The following is a 5,210-nucleotide window of genomic DNA, read 5'->3' as shown; positions in this document are numbered from 1 at the left end:
TTGGTACTCGGTCTTATCATTCTTTGCAACCTTTTGCAAATTCTCATCCAAGCTTTGTGCTTGTTGTATTCTGGTAAGTAGATCAGCCTGGTTCACAGCCTCTAAACCCAAAGGCTCATCCTCACTTGCCATGGTGTCTAGATGTAGTGACCGGACCTGTAAGACCCAAACCTGGATCCCATGATCCAACCAGTCCGCGGCCTTACCTAAACATCTAAGTGTAATTCAGCCGGTTAAGGTCCAATCTTTACTTAGTCATTTTTCAATCATTTGAGTTCATGCAATAATAAATCAATGCGGAAGCTTAAGGCGAACAATCATTTTATATATATATCAAATGTGATCCATACAAAGTATTCAAATCATTCAGTTGCACTATAGGCTATGTTAAATCCAAATGTAAACAACAAGTACTACATCACACATCTCACACGGCCAAAGGTCTTCATGGCTCCTTAGCCTTACCACGGTCCCTGTCAGAACCTGAAATCAAAACCCACAACACATATGCATAAGATTCATGACCGATATCCTAGCAATAATCAAACCTAAGCATGGTTCGGACACCTTAGCCTATTTCTGGCCGATTTGTGACCCATTCAATTACTCATCCAAAAACTAATTTAACAACATGATAAATCATGATAAATCATGATTAAGAGAATGGTCCAAGCGGATTTCCCAGAACCGGCCTTGATCATATTGATCTTGGCCATGAACAACCTAACCGGTCTCATGGTACCATCTCGAAATCAATCATATAAAATTATTCTATCACTTTGATAATTCATTATAAATCCCCACTAAGAGATATCAAACGCCAAATCCCAATAACTCCCACTGGAAGTATGAGATCGGACCATACATGCCCAACCAAGGCCATGGAGAGATTACTCTGATCTAGCCAAGCCTGGTGGCGTGTTCATGAGTTTAGACTCATAAATAACTTCAGAATATGATGGAGAAGAGATATATTGACAGAATAAGAACAATAGATGCAACCATCCACTCATGGAGCAAACGGCCAAACCAACCGGATGGATGATTCATGGCGGTTTGTACTTGGTTTGCATCCAGTACCTTAGGCGTGTGTTCGGAAGCCCCCACACTGTAACACCCCCGAACCGTCCTAGGCATCGGTCAAACCACCGGCCAACAATCAAACAAGAACATGACCGACGGAGCGACCAACACTAAGGGTTGGAGATGAAAGGTCAACCGGCCAGCCAACAATCAAACAAGAACATGACTGACCGTCCAACCCAACACCATGGTCCGGAAGCGCTACATGACGAGCTAGGGACGATCCAGTCAATGCCACAGAATTTACTCCGCAACTTAGACCAGTTCATCCACTAACACGTCCCGCTAACTCAAGGCATAAGGCTTTGCAACCCGTACCCGAAGTCAACGTTTTCCGTTAGATCGAGGCCTAAGGCTTTTCAACCCGTACCAAGAGCTAACGTTGTGTCGGTTCGGACTAAACCAATATCATATTGGACCCGTTCAAATTTAAATAAATTCTAAGCCTTTTAAGAATATTTGCAATATTTTAGGGATCCCAAACCCGAATAAAACGCAACGGAAAAGTAATGTTTAAGAATCAAACCGTAGCACAATGCACTGCAAATCTACTCCGGCGGCCTACGTATCCAATCTTCTACAACCTGAACTCCTGCAAAAAGGACAACGAGAGTTGGGTGAGCAACCTAAGGTTACCCAGTGAGCTGGCTACCTCTAACCCAAAACCTAATGTAGCTAGCCCAGACAACCCAAAAACAACAAGCAATCTAGCCTAAGCGCAATAATAAAGCCTAAGGCTAAACCCTAAACCACACCGACTAAGGTATGCTCAACCTTAATCTAAAACTAACAGCTTGGCCAAACGGCCAACTAATAGAACGGATCCCTAGCAATTCTAACAATCAAGACTCGATCTGAGTTAACACCGTATCTCGGTGCTAACACTAACCCAAGGGTTCCACAACCCTTAACACAACAATACATAAAACTAACTCAATACAATACTCTAACTAGACACGACACAACATAATAAAATACTCTAGCCCGGGAAATGGTGATTTCGTGTTCATCCCCAAAATCGGCAACATCCTAACTTCCTACCACAAAGGCCAGAAGAGAGGAACTTTCAACCGACCGCGGCCCACAGTCCTTCGGGTCACCGCTCGACAGCCCACAGTCCTTCGGGTCACTGTCATATTACACCGTCGTGTAATCACTCAGCCATAGGCCATGATCCCGTCTCTCTGAGTCATCCCGATCCAGCGAATAAGGGGTTTCCTTAAACCCGCTAAATACGAGGCAGCGAGGAAACACAAATCAACCCTAAACAAGCCTAGTATGTACGGGTTACGCACATACTGACGGCAAAACCAACACTACACAATAATCCATAGGAAAGACCTAAGGACAAGACTCCTACACAATACTCAACAATACTAAGGAGTCTACAACACTAACTACCAGTACTAGAAGTCCAGCCTATATGGCTTAAGACCCTTGTACCAACACGACACTATCAAGGAAATCGGCCTATATGGCCAAGATCTCCGAAACAACACAAACCCTGCAAAACAAACCTGCCAACTACCAAGCAAACAACCTAATATCTCTAAGGCAAGTCTAATCCAAATCTACTCAACCCAGAAATAAATAAAGCAAGACATGCCTATCAATCCTATGCAAATTCTGCTAAGCCATAATTTATCATACTATACCGGTTCATGCTTAATTGTATCAATCATCCTAGTCCTAGTCAGGTTATTTATCTCAGTCTTAATTCCTTATATATATCTCAGCTTAGCCCGTGCTAAACTGAGTCCGGTTTATAAAGCAAATAACCCTAAGGACTCTATCATGCAACAGCGTGAGCATTCTACTCTATATGCAACAATTATCCTAAGTTCCAAGTGGAACTCAAACAAACCAACTCACAGTGTTCTTGCAGCGTGCCGATCGGAGAGAGCCTAGCCAAAACCCGTCTTCAATATCTGGAATGGACTGGTATGGACGAATCAGGACTTGGACAGAACCTCCTCTAGCTTCTGGATATTCTTCTCGGACTTCGGTAGAGTAACAGCTCTTAAGAATGCTCTAACTTCTTCGAAATAGCTCCAAACCTCTTGATTCTTTTTTCTACTTCTCTTTCTTTCTCTAACCCACGGTTTTAGAGCGATGTTTGAGTGTGAGGAATGAATGAAACGAGCTGGGGGAGCTGGGTTTATATAGATATGGCCAACCATTGAAATGGTGCCACTCCATCGCCTGTGTGTCGTCGCGCATGGCTCCGGTTGCATGCGTCGCGACACACGGGCGTCCAAATGTCAGTCAGCATGTCCTCCTCACATGCCAGATGACAGCAGCACGTCCACATGTCTCTCAGACTGGCTGGAGTGCTTGCATCGCGACACACGAGTCCCCTGGGTGTCGGTTCGCATGCGTAGACTGCAGATACGGAGACACCTCGTGCTACGACATGTCAAGCAGCAAGGGAGTGGCTCCTGCACGCCTACACCTCCTCCTTGGGTTGACACTCAGCTGCTTAGTGGATAAACATCACGTCCTGGCCTCTCAGATCAAGCCACCTCGAGCTTCTCGGTCGATTTGCGCGATTTCGGCCTTCCCGGCTTATTTTCGACCCGTGATCAATCCCGAATATTTTTCCGCTCCCGTTCTGATGCTCTGAATATTACTAATATACTCCATAAGGATTCTGAACTTGGAGAAAAATATTTCCCGAGTCTCCGGCTTCCTCGAAAAATAGACAATACCGAAATAAGGGTTTTCGGTCGATTTCGGGTTTTCCCGTCGTGCTTGCTTCCCGTCATGCTTGCTTCCCGTCCTGCTTAATTCCCGTCCTGCTTCCGACTTATAATGTCTCTGAAATAATATTCCGCTCATATGAAGTTTCGGGAAAAACTTAGCGGCTAAGTCACGTCATGCTTCGAAAACGTCGTGCTTCTATCCCGTCGTGCTTCAAAAATGTTATGCCTCCAAAACGTCCATCTGATCAATCTAAGATTCTTCTGTAAAGAGTAGAGCAGCTTACTTCGACTCATGAATCACTTACGACCCATTCTTGACCTTCTCGTACTCTGAAACTTCCCGATCAATCCGTATCGTCCGCGATTTGACCACAAGGTTGATGCTCGACCAATCTTCTATTTTCTTCGATCCATGTCAAGTTTTAAATGATCAAAACTCAACATTCTTCATGACTCTCTGATTCCCAAAAGCTTGGCTCCAGATCTTGACTTTTACTCTCTCGACCATTTTATCCCTTCGGGAGGGTTATTACATTCTCCCCCCCTTAATAGAATTCGTCCTCGAATTCTTAAGTGTGCAACTGCTCAGCTCCACGACTCTTGATCTTCCCTTGATTACAATCTCTCCTTGGATCACTTCGTCTCACGGTCTTGATCACTTGACTTGCTTCTTTATCGATTCACCCTTGAAATCTCTCTTTCGGTTTCTCTGATCTCCATGAACACTTTGGATTTTGAACTTGCTCCACCTTGATGACGACTACTCCATAAGCCTTCCTTACTTTATTCTAACTTGATTACTAGATGTGTTTCTTCATCGATTCGCCTTTGATATCTTCCATACGAACTTCTGATTCTGAACGTTCACTACCTTGATGTATTCCAAAACAATCCCCCTTTGTCTTGAATTTTTCTTGACTCTCCATGGTTTACTCACTCTCAGCTCATCTTCATATCGGTTTACGCTCTTCACAGATGTTACAAGGTCTCCATAATCGTCTTCATATCTCTCCACTTGAATGATCACTGAATCCTCTGCTTGCTCTTATTCTGCCATGACGCTATCTTCCATGATACTATCTTGTCCTTTCGATAGATATCATCTTTGCTTCTGATTATTCAAATCCCTTTTCTGAAACTCTCCTTTTTCCCAAATACTGATGAAGCCTTTTCTCAACGAAGTCTTGTTCTTGTCCAGTCCATACCACTGTCTTGTCCGTCTGAACTCTTTCTCTTTGGGTTTTTGGCTTTAACTCTTCTCACTTTAAGGTTTCCACCCTTAAAGTTCCGATCAACAAACACACAAGCTGCAATCTCAAAAGAACACTTCCCAGCAAGTTAGTTAACAACTAACCTAACAATCTAATCGCAAAACTAACCAGCAACCTAGCGATTCTATCCCCACAACCTAGAAATTCTATCTAG

This window comes from Raphanus sativus, unplaced genomic scaffold (assembly GCF_000801105.2).
Source record: "Raphanus sativus cultivar WK10039 unplaced genomic scaffold, ASM80110v3 Scaffold0814, whole genome shotgun sequence".
Taxonomy (NCBI): Eukaryota; Viridiplantae; Streptophyta; class Magnoliopsida; order Brassicales; family Brassicaceae; genus Raphanus; species Raphanus sativus.
Note: the sequence above shows the minus strand (reverse complement) of the source record.